A 13,737-nucleotide genomic window follows, 5' to 3' on the forward strand; every position below is an offset into this window, starting at 1 on the left:
TGACTAAAGGTGAGACAGAGCTGCCCACGACCAGAGGCGCAGGCTAGTGGGATACTGACCATCGGGTTGGCTTCATCTGAAATTGTGAGGAGCTGCAGCTACTCTCATCACGAATGTCATGAGGTTTTTCTATTGATGGCAATAATTTCCAACTATCTTGTTTTGTTTTGCTTTATGTAGATAATGCTTAAAAGGGAAATCTTCATTATCTTTTCCTGTTTCTACGTGACTGGTGCTTCCCATTTGCTACAGAAGCTATTAGTGCTGCAGTTGTGGGGGAAATTAATTTAATTTATCGCTGATTAAAACAGAGATGGTCAAAACCAAAAAACTAACACACCTTCCTCATCTCTCCTGGGTCACAGGGCTGTTTCTGACACTTTCTTCATGTGGTATTTTGACCTTTTTCAGCTACCCCTCCGCAGAGGCGCTGCCTGCCTCCCTGAGGGGCTGCCCCGGGGCGGAGGTGCCTGGAACCGGTCCTGTCGGGCACAGGGCTGCGCAGGCCTCCCCTCACAGAGGACCCTGCGGCCCCACAGCCTTCCCACAGACACCCTGTTCAAGAAGAAACAAGGAAAAGGACTTCTTTTGTCTGGAAACCATAAGAAGCAAAAGGCACTGCGCTGCTCCAGAGGTGTTTCAAAAGCAAAGAGCAGCAGTGAGTGCCAGGAGTGAGAAGGACTGCGGCAGCCCCCCGGCCCCTCGCCCCGCTGCAGTGGTATGCTCTCCCCACTTCTGTCGCTGTTATTTTACACTGTGGGAGTTGTAAGTACAACTCATTCATCTTGGGAGACTGTCCCCTGGCTTGTCCATTTTTCCCCAGTCTGAAGCTCTCCCCCTGGTCAGAGGCTCACTGGCTTCTGGCAGATGTTCCTCCCCAGGTGGCTGTTAGTTGTGCTCCCACCTTTTCCCTTCATTAATTAGTGCAGTCAGCTCTCCTCCTCCTAACACCAGGGTTGTGGTAAAATTGCGGGGAAAATGAGATCCTCCGTCCTTCTTTGGTGGCAGGGGTTTGCAGAGGCTCTGGGTGTGGACTCCAGTATTTCCCTCTCTCCCTCCCCTGTGCAAGGGCAAAGGGTGGGACAGCCATAACTACTGCAGAAAAGCCGGGAGGTGAGCAGGCAGTGCAGGTAAGCTAAGTGGGAGCTTTCTGATAAGCAGCTACCACGGTGCTTTGGCAATCCCAGTTTTCAGTTTACAACAACAAAAGCAAACAAAAAAACAAAGCAAAATTTCCTCTGTGACCTTTTCTTTTCCCTGCAAAAGTGCATGGCTTACACTGGAGACCACCGGATCTGTGGGCAGCTGGGGATCTGCCCACCGCTGCCTCAAAACTTCTTCAGAGCAACACTTCCCCAGAAACTGTAATGTGTTGAGAAAACAGATCAGGTTGCTGCAGGTCAAGACACTCACTATAGAGATTCGGGGTTTTTCTAGTTTTGGGGTTTTTTTCTGTCTGATGGTTATAAAACTAACGGACCACATTTTTCATTCTCTCTGGCATTGTTAAGGAGAAACAGGGATATCCCTAAACAGTTTACATCTGTGTTCTGAATCTTGAAGAAAACACCCAGCCAAATTTCAGGAGAGAGACTGAAGACAGCTGTGAAAGGGGTGTTGCTGCTGTCTGTTTTATAGGGTCATCTATTCCCTTCAGTAGTAACAGAAGAATCATGTCCAAGGCAGTCATGAGTTGGCCTTTGAGCATGAACTAACCAGCGCCACATAGTATTATAGCCTTGTTACTTTCCTACACAGCAGCATCCATAAATTCAGCAAATAAATATGTGCTGTGTGTGAATGCCTATTGCACGAATCCAGCTCTAGAGCTGCAGTTTCAGCTACGGTGGAAAAAAAGAAAAGGAAACATCTCAGTTGGATTTTTCCAGAGCAGGTAATATTGGGTCTACTTTTTAACTTTGAACTGAGATGATTTTGTGTGAAGTAGGTATATTTGTGCAGGATGACATCTTCAAATTGTCCCTATGGGGCTCTTGAGATGGTTTTGCTAAGAACTTGGCTAGCTATGTGTCTGCACTGCCCAACAACAAGGATGTTTTGCCTCGCTAGATGATAACTTTCACATGTTGTTAGAGATCCATCACAGTAGAAGTCAGTACTAACTGGCTCACATGGCCTTCAGCTTTCCAAGATTTAATCATCAGGTCTCTAGGCCGATTCAAGTTTTTATTAGCTCCACACCTTATCCAATTTGGGAAGCTTCTAATATGAGGCCTTGTTCCTGGCTGGAGGAGAGGATATGATAAGGCAGCACTTGGTGACAGTCACCCATTTCCCCACAGCAGTCAAAACACAATTTTACTTGTTTCTTTGGATCATCTGCATTTTAAAACAAGCAAGGAATTCAGCAAGGACAATTGCATACTAAAGAACAGTAGGTTAGTTTCTAACCCAGTTGGTTTATTTTAACATAAGACTAGTTTTCTGTGGAAAAGGTTTTGAAAGCCTGAGGCTGATGGTTTTACAAGAGAATAGCTTTGGGGAAAAAAAATTGAAAACGAGTGTTCTGGTGGTGGCCACTGCTGCCTGGTAGGATCAAGAGACAGATTTAATGGTAAGACCAGCAGCCTATGCCACATCCATCCTGACAGATGTTGGCGTGTTACCAGTGGGAAGACAGAGGTGGTATGGCACAGCTCCGCCAGCCTCGTGGCTGGATCCACACACAGACTAGGGCAGCTTCTCAGATGCTTTAATGATAATGGCTTGTGATAGCTACCGAGGGCTGTTATGGCCAGGAATTGCCTGTCGTGGTCCTTCCAGATAGCAGGCAGTATAAAAACAGCAGCTTGCATACAGGGTGACTTTGTGACATCTGGGGAAATAGCCATTTGGGTAGTTTAATTTGTATAGTAGGTATTTATTACGAATGCAGAAAGTTACTAAGGCTCAGATCCAGTGTTCTCGGCCTCAATGCAAACATTTTTATTTAGGCCATCCCCCAGAAGAAAACAATGATCTGTGTCAAGTAATTATAAGGGTCTATGCACTTCTTTGTCAAAGGGGACCGTGCTGTACCTCCCAAATGCACAGGTTATTGCCAATGACCTGCACTCACTGGAAGCAGGTCTCTGCCTGTGCGGGCTGAGCTGGAGACCTCTCCTCAGCAGTGGAGGTCTCTGCCTTAGTCTCGTGTGTCACCACAGCTGGGGTTATGCCAGGCTCCTCACAAAAATTCAGGTGGTAGCCAGAACAGGCTCCTGTGTGTGAGTCACATGTGAGAGCTGAACAACACCCAGTATCTAGAGCAGATGAGAAAAAGCAACAGCCTCGGTTAACAAGGTGATGTGAAGTGCTGCTGGGATTGGAGATCCTGCTTCAGAGAAGAGAATGGTGGAAGGTTTAAACAGTGTTTCCCTCTGCATTTGTAAGCACTAGAGATGAGAGAGAGATAGTCTTATTTATGATTCTAGCAGTTTTGAAGGGCCGTATGTTTCTGGCAATTTTCTGGTAACTTGGGGAGTGGGCAAAGGCAGTGGGCAACTCCAGAAAGAAAAGCAGAAACTTGGGAAATGGTTCCTCCCATGCAGTGAAATGAAGAAATATCAGATGGAAATCAGACCTTCACTTCAGAGATGAAGGCACAATCTTCCCATTTTGGGTTGGTAATGGAGTGTTTTATGGAGAACTTGCGATTAGAATCTAGATGGGAATAGTCAGTCCCAGAATGAAACCTTTACAAAATTAATTTATAGTTTGGAAAGGAAAGAAGGGGATCCTGCATAGGCTGGTACAGGTGAAAAGCATACAGAGCTAACATTGTGGACGTGGGAGTGAACCCCGTATTTTACAAGAGCATAAATATGATTGCACAGAAGTGTGCCTGCAGGTCTGTCTGTGCCCTGGCGAACACATATGCACCATTTTTGGGGAGTTCTGTGGCATGGGCTGTGTGCATATGAGCAAGGATACTGACTCCTCCTGATAGCTACAGGATACTGCAGTAGGAGATGGATGTGTGCTCATCCTGGAAGCAAATGCAAGAACTATTAATTTTAAGATGGCCATACAAATATGAGCCACCACACTGCTCTGAGCAGAAATATTTCCACAAAGGGAAAAGCTCCTGGCAGTAGAAGATGAGAAGGTAAAATTCAGCAGTTGGGAGGTATGTAAACTAAATATCTAAGTAAAGGAATGATGGAAGATACAATTTACCTCAGGTTAAAAGCCTGACAAGTCCTTGCTTGCACTGAAAGGGCAAGGGCTTTTTAAAAAAAAAAAAAAAAAAAAAGAAAAAGCCCACACAAACTTAAGGGAAATCTTAAAGTTTTCCCTGCTACCATGCCTCCATGCCTGGGGCTGGCTGCATGCCCCTGCAGCCCCTCCAATTTCAGCCCTTCTCCTTCCGTGCAGGTGGCTGCTGCCCTTCCTCCAGCGGTGCGGCTGTCGGGGGCCACAGCAGTCCTGCACCCCTGGGGCCACCCTGTGCCCCCGCCCTGTGCTCAGATCCTAACTGGATCTGGAGAAGCAGTGGTCCAATCTTACCAAATAGGGACCCTTTGCTGCCTTCTTTTTCCTTTGCTGTCAGTCCCTCTCCTGGTTTTACGGACTGCCAGTTGCTCAATCCATGTCCTTTGGGAGATGCCCTAATCCTTAATTCCTCCTTTCCTCTGAATATCTCCAGGCAATGCCACCTATTTGCCCTGTCAGTAAATTCTCCCCAGACAAATTACTGTCTTGTGATGTTAATTTGTTCCATGCACCAATAGGGGACAAAACTGTAAGAGGACTCCAGACTTTGAATACTGGAGTGGCCTTTTACAAGAACAGCAAAGCAGAGCATGCACAGCTTCTCAGGGCTTTTCAGCCCTGCTCACAGTCCAGCTGCCAGGTTTCCCCTTGCTTATTTTCTTCTTGCAACCTGTAGCCATCCAGGCTTTCACACTGGCTGCCCTCCTGCATCCTACCTACTGCTATATCCAGTGAGGCTGGGTGCAGTGCTGACAGATCTCTGCACCCACAGAGAACCCTGCTGACGTTAACAGAGCTGTGTGTGGGTGCAAAAACCCACATAAAAAGAGCCCACACAGAAAAAGCCCATGGGCTCTGGGTCCTAGTTGGCAACCTTAAATATTTGTGATGTTCTGCTGAAATGACATTTCAATACTGTTATCCTTTCTAAATTAAGATCATGTTTCAGAATCATAATGCAAAGCATTACTTGGAGGGTAGTTTCACATGATGCAGCATGCTGGCAGTCATTCTTATGTTGGATATTTGTTTTGTTTACAACCTGCATGCAATTTGCTGCAGCAAATCTGAAGTGGAGTTTAACAGTCTGTATTAGTCAGCTGATCCACCATGAAAAGAGCTAGAGCTTCATCTGTTTTTGAAAGCTTTCAAGGTAAATACTGAACACTTTTAATAAAGAAAACAATAAAAATTGTTTCAATTGCATCCTCAACTTCCTCGCTTTCAAAATGTTCAGGTACAGAAGATCCTGCGAGAGGAACTGGGATGACCAGGAGGAAATGGGAGATGCCAGCAGGGGTGACTGGGGAAAAAGACAACTTGGCCTGCTCACTGCACATCTATACAGATCTCAGATTTGAGCCACGACTGTGTAATTGGAAATCAGTCCAAACTAAAGTGCGTCTTACATGCTCATCTGGGATTTCTTTGGAACTCTATGTGTGACAAAAAATGAAGGCAACAAGCCCTGGAAGAAGGCATGTTGTACCTCTTTCTACGGCTCTGGGGTAACAGAAGAGCTTGCCTTGGCAGGGGATTTGTCTCAGTAGCATTTGCAGTCCGAAAGTTCATCGAGGTGACATCTGCTGGCATCAGCATGCTGATTTCTGAGAGCCATGCTTTCCGTTGTGTACTTATTGATGGTGAAAACGTTTGAGAACAAGAAATAGTTTCAACTCAGGTTCTGAGACGAAGATAATTTTCCTGCCATTTGTCTTGAAGAGCACTTTGATCTTAGATTTGGGTACATTTCTCAGATGCTTGCAGTAAAATGTCAGAATCTGAAAGAATACCTTATTAAATGCTGCTTATAAGTGCTCTTGATTTGTCAGTACATTAAATTAACAGCAAATTACTGTTGGGCACACTTGCTTCTTGCCCAAAGAATTATGCCTTGCTCTTTTTCACGTGCATGATTTTATTTCCTCCAAGGGCACTGAATGGGTATAGCAGAGTACTGAGTTTGACCAAATACCTGCAGAAAAACTGGCTGCTGATTAAGAAAGGGTGATGCTCTTTTCTTCCTAAACTGTCTGAGTATGTAATTGTCACACTGCATTTACCCAGCACCACAGGAATCTTCTCTTATAAGCTGTTTCTTTAACTTTCCACTGTTAAGAGTTCAACCATGCAGGTCACAGCAAATCTTTGTGAGTCCTGGTGATCAGAAATCTCAGAACAGTATGAGCTTTTCTCCATTGCATTCAGAGTAGACATACATTGTAATTGATTTGTTTGGCTTGGGCTAGTCTATCAATTGTGTGATTTTTCTCTCATTTGAAATGTGTTAGAATACTGACTCTCTGGTATTTCAAAGCAGCAACATCTGCTAAAAGCTTTTCGTATGTGAGCTGTACATTTCTTCTGTTGCTCAACTGTACACTGCAATAAAAGGCGTGCTGTTGAATGGCCTGACTTTGGCCAAGCAGGCATTGTTTTCTGTTGCTTTGTGACATCTTCCCAAATTCTGAAAAACTGTGGTTGGATGAGGACATGTGAGGAAATATTTCAGTCTGAGTCTGCCCGCACTTGACAATTGCTCAGCTCTGCTCTGTGGTTATTCAACCAGAGTACCACTGCTTTAAAGTGGGAATGCCATAGCCATGTGGAAGAGAGTCACGGAAGAGGTGCGGCAAAAGGATTCCTACAATTTACAGTGGCAGAAAAAAAGGGATAGAGGACACTGGTGGTGTGGTTCCCACTGGTCTGCAGTTAGTAAATTGTTGCTTTGGAAACACTAAAGACTTTTTTTATGCTAGCTCTGGAATTCTAAAATGTCACATCCTCTCTCCCCTGATTTGGTTCCTCTTCTTTGGGGCTTTTATTTAGAAAAGCTCCAGTTGCTTCTAAGTGGGTCAAGTTCTCTAGCATTAACTACACCATGTACAGAGGCTCCTCTATGCGTTCTGGTTTCCTGCCCATCTCTTGGAAAGAGGCAGGGCTACCCTCTCCCCCTTGGTGCCCAATGCAGAGCACAGAGTTTTGGGAGTGTTGAAGATACAAAACAATGGCTGAATGAAAGTCCAAAAGAACATTTTTCTTTCTTACCTCAGACTTCCAAAGAGTTAGTTTTGCTTTCCAAAGCTAGTTCCTGAGTGGGTATGTGCTAATCCCACCAGTGATGATGGCCACTCTGTATCTCTGAGTGGATTCACACAGCCTGCCTCATCCATGTTTTTTGTCAGTTTTCTTTCATTCTGAGATGATGGACATTTCCATTTAGCCTCACTTCATGAAATCCTGGATGTATTAGTTCTTCAGTGTCACCTGAAGTCAAAGCAAAATATTTTAAGTGATCTTATGATGTTAAAAAAATTACTCTGTTTCTGAGCCATATTTTTTTACTCAGGCAAATTGAGCAAAAGCACTGCCTGAGGACAGGTCACCAGCATAGGACTCCACCTTTCGATGTCAGTTTAGGACTTCCTGGGTTTATCCAGGTGAGTGGTGGTGTGGTGAGGTGCAGCAGAGCTGAGCTGGCGGGTTCTTAACAGCCATTTTGCTCTGCTGTGCTGAAGAGTTTCTGTCCTCTACAGTAAGGTCCTCTGGGGCTATGTTGCATCTGTTACTGCTGTTTTACACTGATATGTAGAGGGATGAATTGGCTTGTCCTAGTGATATGTCAGGAGATCATTGGCAGAGCAGGGCAGCGTCTGCTCCCTGTGTTAGTTACCCATCCTGACAGTGCCATTGCTGTCCTTCAGCTCAGTCCTCAGCTGCTGGACACAAGACCAAGACTCTGCGCACAACTTCCCCACACCCCTCCCCTCCTAAAGGTGCGCCAACAAACACCAGGTCTGTGGTCACATTTCCTCCTGCAGTCCCCCCTGTTGCTATATTTTCAGCTTTGGGCATAGCCAGGGCATTGGAAATGCTATTGTACACCTGGCAAGAAGGATTTTTAACTTCTGTCTTTGATGGGTGTGGTTGTCAGGATCTCCTGCCTCTGCCTGGGTTGGTTGTGTTGGTGGAGCAAAAATGGTGTTAACAGCCAATGGGTGTTTCAGGGAGAGAAAACCTCATGTTGAAGGTCTAACATAGTCAGGGGTGCAGCGTGCAGCTCGCTCTCAGATCTGAGGAAGGATTTGTGTGCCTGAAAGCTCCTTAAGTATCTTCCATGTGCATCAATTGGTCTGATGAGAGGCTTTACCCCTACCTACAGACTTTGCCATGCTGAGGCCATCATGGCTTTAACAGCAAAAACTGCTGGAGTGATTTCAGGCATCTCCTGAAATTCCTGGTTTAGTTTTATCACAGTCCTGGGGTTGACTCCGTTGGTCTCTCCTGGTCTCCCTCAAACATGCGTGACTCAGAGCCTGGGGTGTGGAGCTGGCAGACATGGGCTCGCTCCCAGCTCAACCACAAACCAACTGCAAAGCCCAGATGAAGTGTTACCACTGGCTCTGCTGCTTCCCATCTGCTCACGGTGCAGCTGGGTGACAGCAAGTGGCACTCATGGGCTGTCACCAGATGATTTAAGGAGACTGTAAATGCTACATTCACAGAAGTAGAGAGAAATCAGAGTCCTCTGCTCTTTCTATGCTTTCTTTCTTCCTTCAGATGAAATTTGAGACTGTCTAGGATCATTTTTGGAGAGTTGATTGTTTCCTCACAAAGTAAATAGCCTTTTTCTCTCTGGCTAAAATTGCACAATAATTTTGTATAGTTGGTCTGGCCCTGAGGGTGTCCCGCAGTGATCGGTAGCAAAACCCCTCCCCACACACACTGCAACATCACAATAAGACGGGCTCGCTTTCTCAAGCTTTGGCTGTGTCAGAGACAGGATACCACACTATTCAGAACTGGAAATTTTTATACTGCTACTTTTCTCTAAGCGTACGTACATTTTGTCTGTGCAGATTTCAAACTTGCCTGTGAATGTTGAGCTGCTGAGAGCCAGAGGCAGCCCAAAAGTTTCTTCAATAATGTTGCATTTTTACTGTGACAGACTGGCCCGAGCTGCGTTTGCTACAAGGAGGAAAGGCCTGTGCAGGAGGAGGAGGGCATGATGCGGAACAGGGTGGCAGTGACAGGGAGGAGGTGACCAAGCACTGCAGGGAGCCACCACCTCTGCAGCAGCAGATGCTGCCTCATCCCTTGGTTCCCGGGAAAGGCAAAAGCTGGCAGCCAGACCGCGGGTGCTCTGCTACACCCATCGGCTGGTTGCTCCAGGAAGCTGTCCGCACGGCCTGCGCTTGGGGCAGGCTGGTGGTGCAGAGCTGTTTTGCTGAGGGGTGAAGTGGCAGCCTTGGTGGGGCACTGCGCGCCACGCTCCTGAGGCCCTTCCCATGCAGGCATGGGCAGAGCTGTCCTCCGCCGCCAGCTTCGGTGGGCATCCAGCAGGACGAGCAGTGAGGCCTGGACGTGCAGGGGGTGTTTGGTCAGTCCCTTCCGCCTGTAACTAAATGCCTGAGAAGATGGAGGCGTTCTGCAGCGCGAAAACAGCCCAGCCGGGCGTCCCCTGTGCTCCCGGCCCTGGGGCTTGTTGCAGAGGTTGGGGGCTGACCCTACAGCCGGCCTAAGGGCTGGAACCTTGTGCTGAAGGGGCAAAAATGCAGGGGGGAGCTGAGCTTGGGGCCCCAAAGGGAGGTCCCAGCACTCCCCAGCCAGGGAGACAGGCTCCCTCTGACCAGGCAGGGTGCTGGAGCGAGCCCCTGTGCTTGCAGGCACCTCCCTGCTGCCTGGCCGGGAGAAGGCACCCCCAGTTATTATTCTTAAGACCCTCTAAGGGGTGTTTTCTCGGTGACATAACGCTGCAGTGACTTTGTTCTTCCCAGGGTCTTGTCTCTAATTTATACCAGGATGCCTTTCTATAAACAGTCTCTATTGTCATATGACAACTGGACCCTCTCGATGTAAAGATCAAAATCACCAAATGCCTCCATGGCAGCTTATGGCATCTGGGGCCCCATGGATCTCAGTAAGCAGCAGTGGGACAAAAAGAAAATTAAAAGCAAGATTTTGAAGCCGATTGACCGAGTGGGCTTAACCTGAGTAAACCCAGGTACGGCAGGCGTGGGGGCTCGGCTTTCACCTCCCACTTCTTTATGTATTTTTTTTTTTCCCCCTAATTGAAAACCCCAGGAACAAGGATGCAGGCTTTTCTCCTCCACGTGAGCGTTATAAAACAGCCGATCTCATTGTTCCAGCACGTCCAGCCCCGCTCCGCGGGCTCCCCGGGGTGGCTCCCGCCCGGCCGGCGCAGCCCCGGCCGCGGAGCGCAGCGCCTCGGCACCAGCCCCCCCGGTGTCAGGTTAGACAAACACCCCGCGCCGCCGCTCAGCCCCGCCGCAGCTTTCCGGCCCCTCCCTCCGGTTCCCGGGGTCCCCTCGCCCCTTCCCCCGCGGAGCGGAGCGGCGCGGCGCGGCGCGGAGCGGGGCGGTAAGTGGAGCGGCGGGGGAGCGCGGGCGCGGCTGCCGCTCCGCGGAGGTTCAGCGCTGAGCCGCCCCCGCGGAGCCCAGCGGGAGGTCCCGGGCCGCCCGCCGGTCCCGGTGCCGCTGCCGGTGCCGGTGCCGGTGCCGGTGCCGGTGCCGGTGCCGGGCGGAGCGGAGCCGGCTGCAGCAGCCCCTTCCAGGCTACTGGGACAAATACACAAATATCTCCTTACGCCGTTTCTCTTCTCTTTCTCCTTTCCTATTTTTTTTTTTTTTCGTTGTTCCGAAAGTGGCAAATTGTCAAAAAAAAGAAAAAAAAGTTGCCGTAGATGTTTCAGAGCTGTTGCTTTATTGAAAACAACTCTCTGGGTGGAGGCGAGAGCAGCCTGCGGTTCGGTGGGAGTGTTGGCAAATCAAATGTCATTTGGAGGTGGGGGGAAATCTGGCAAAATTGTTCCATGAACGCGTTCTCCGAGTTGTGCAGGCTTGCTCGCCTCGTGTGAGCTTAACGAAAACCAACGGGAAGTTTGAAAGGAAGAGGAAAAAATACACGGGGTAACTAAGAAAAGTGTTTTCTGCCTGTTTTTGCTGGTGTGCATAGATTCCTGGAGCGAGCCGCGCCTGGTGCGAGCGCTTGCAGGCTGCCTCCCCCGGCAGAGCGGGACAGGGGGGCTGTGCCGGGGAGAGCTGGGGGACCAGCCTTGTAGGATCGGTGGAAAAATCCAGCCCCCAGCAGCAGAATCACTGTCGGCGCGGTCGGGCCTTGAGCCAGAGCCAGCCTGTTCTCTGCCCCGTGCCTCCCCTCACCTTATCTCTTCCTCCTGTCACCCACAGGCTTGTGCTGGAGCCGGGGGTCGGCGGAGCTGGGCCACCCGCGGGGAGCCAGCCCAGAGGCCGGGGGGCTTGGGGGCCACGGGCAGGAAGAGCCTTTGGGCAGAGCGGTGCCACACTGACATTGAGTTTGTTCTCCAGGCCTTCAGTACTGAAGGAAAAGATGTTGGTATTCTTATTGCCGAGTTATTTTAGTACTGAATTTTGTTTCTTTGCGCCCTTAGGTGATGAGTAGAGGGGTGGTGCTTGAGAGTGTATCTGTTCCTGTGGTTTTCTAACAGACCATCAGCACCCGAATTCTCGCCTTTCCTGCTCCTCCTCATGGGACATTTTAGTTTTAGGCACCCTTGTCCTTTCGGTTGCAGAGCGAGGCTGTGAGCACATCCCATAAACATGGCTCTACTTATAACTTGGCTAGACCGTCATTTAGCCACCGAGCCTGCAGCTTGCGGTACCCAGTTAATGGGTGTAACATTATCTGAGAAAGATACAGCTTTATAGACATAAAACACCCTTATTAGTGGAATGGATGAAACTATTTTTAATATGAAATATTTTCCCCTAATGGCAGAATGGGGCCTATAGAGGCCAAAAAAGGGTCTTTTAACAGCTTCTTTTCCCAAGCTGGACCTTCAAAATCACTTTGAAGACAGTTACACCAGCATTAATAGGGCTGGTGTTGGTGTAAAAATATCATCCAGAAATCACACCCTTAATTGGCATTACTGTGTTGGCAAACCTTTTCCAGTGCTGCCTTATTCTTCAACAGCCATATTATTTTAATTGCATCCATGTATTCTGTGTTACAGTCAAGGCTCTGAGCAGGATTTATTGAATTCAGTGTGATGGCTGGAGCTTTACCTTTTCCAGTAAAGACAAGAAAATGATGTCAAAGCAGCTGAGGCCTTCAGTTCTGGTAGCTCCTCAGGGATTTCACTTTTGTGGGACTGCTGGTCTGAGCATACCATAGTAAGCTGCTTTGCAAGTTATACTGGGATAAATAATAGGTAAACGTTAGCCTTGCAGTGTATTTAAATACTAGGAAAAAATGGGTTTTCTTTTAATTCAAATCAGTTGCTGTGATTGGAGAGATCTCTTATTCTTTTCCTTCCTTCCATCCATCCATCCATCCATCCATCCATCCATCCATCCATCCATCCATCCACTTTAATACTTTCTAAGTTGCATTAGGTGATAAGGTGGCATGATACACTTCTAAATTTATCTGAGCTGGAAGAAGCCATCTTTATGCAATTTTGTGCACTGAGTGGTAGGTAGTCTTTCAGGGGCGATGATGGGCAGCGAGTCCCAGGGTGCTTGGTGACATTAAAGGTGACATTCCAGTGCCATCAGCACCTTCTGTCTGGCTCAGGCATGCAGCATGGGAGAGCAACAACAGCCCACGTGCCTGAGGGCTGGTTGGGTGAGCACAGCTGAGGATCAGTTGGCCCACTGGCAGGGGCCCCTGAGCACACAGGAGTCTGCACCGGCGTGCTCCTGGGTGTAGCTTTACACCTGCATAGGTGCAAGATGAAGCCCAGCAGACATCCCAGGCTGGCTTTGGGCTCTGCTGGTAGATTGCTATAGAGCAGCAGTGCAGTGAGGAAATGGCATCATCTCAGCTGCCTTCTCTCTGGTTGGTATTGAGCCCTGCTATTTCACTTTTTGGAAATATTTTGGTTTGCTGGACAGTTCCTCAACAACAGGAGGGTCAGTGCTGGGGCATTTCCACACTGCCAGAACCACTCCAGCCCTGTGGATGTCTGTTCTTCTGGATTTGGAGGGGCAGATAGTAGTTACAGCCCATCTCCAGGCTGTGACCTGCTTTCATTCCACATGAAAATTTATGCTTTTTGTGCCTTGTGTGTGTTGGAACCTCGGAGGGCTCCTATGCCTCTCGTTGTAGTGTCTGGTATCTGCTCAGTTCTCAAAATCTGCATGGAGACTGTTGGGTATGGAGGGTACCTCAGGCTGTCCTTCCTTGTCATCCTTGTGTCCTTAGATTTTGCATCCCATGGAAACCAAACCAAGCCCACTGCCAACCATGCCTTTCACAGCTGCCTTCTTTCCTTTATTCTGGGAGATGACAAATGTTTACAATGTTGGTCTTCTCTTTCAAGCTGTTCTTTGGAAACTTTTCCATGCCTGAGAGTTTCTTCCCCTAGACTGTGGGTAAGAGGTGGGATTTAACAGCTTCTGGAAAAACCAGAAGTGTCCCTTAAATTATCCAGAGATTTTTGTGGTTACTGAAAGACATGGGCACATGCTTTTGTAGAGCTGCCTTCTGGCTTTTCAGCATCATGCCCTGAAGGAACCA

At 48.2% G+C, this 13,737-nt stretch overlaps 1 protein-coding gene across 3 annotated transcripts in view; it reads left to right on the forward strand.

The window, feature by feature from the left end:
* The first annotated feature begins 10,333 nt into the window (after positions 1–10,333).
* FBLN2 (fibulin 2) overlaps positions 10,334–13,737 on the forward strand; it is a 106,632-nt gene continuing 103,228 nt past the window's right edge. The window contains exon 1 of one of the 3 annotated variants that reach the window (XM_042806984.1): positions 10,334–10,468. The gene's annotated coding sequence lies outside the window, so the exon portion shown is untranslated. Of the gene's footprint in view, positions 10,469–10,520; positions 10,597–11,100; positions 11,145–13,737 lie in introns of those variants that run through there. The other 2 variants (XM_042806985.1, XM_032995816.2) reach the window with 2 other exon arrangements.

Source organism: Tyto alba, unplaced genomic scaffold (genome assembly GCF_018691265.1).
Source record: "Tyto alba isolate M040663 unplaced genomic scaffold, T.alba_DEE_v4.0 Super-Scaffold_49, whole genome shotgun sequence".
Taxonomy (NCBI): domain Eukaryota; kingdom Metazoa; phylum Chordata; class Aves; order Strigiformes; family Tytonidae; genus Tyto; species Tyto alba.